Here is a 366-nt window from a genome sequence, read left to right as displayed (position 1 = left end):
GGGTGCCGGCTGCCGGACCCGGTGAGCAGCAAAGACTAAGAAACCGAACCGCCAAGAACACTGCCCGGGTCTCCGCACTGCAAAGGGGGGTTATCCCTCCGCTCGAGCCGGAACACCTCCTTCACAGCTGACTACATGGAGCAAGTGGTAACCAAAAGGCCACGTTTCCCCCACTTCTTCCGTCATTTTAGCACACCTTAAACAAAAGGCTTGAGAGACGGTCTCCACTGTGCCCGGTGCCACAGCAGCTCTCGAGCAGGTGCACACAGTTGCTGCAGAATGTGACACGCAAGTTTTCCGAGAGTAAATCTGTCCTAATTATAACATCACTTCAGGCTACTCCTGGCGCGTTCAGCGTGCGGGGAT

Source organism: Buceros rhinoceros, unplaced genomic scaffold (assembly GCF_000710305.1).
Source record: "Buceros rhinoceros silvestris isolate BGI_N320 unplaced genomic scaffold, ASM71030v1 scaffold31621, whole genome shotgun sequence".
Lineage (NCBI taxonomy): Eukaryota > Metazoa > Chordata > Aves > Bucerotiformes > Bucerotidae > Buceros > Buceros rhinoceros.
Note: the sequence above shows the minus strand (reverse complement) of the source record.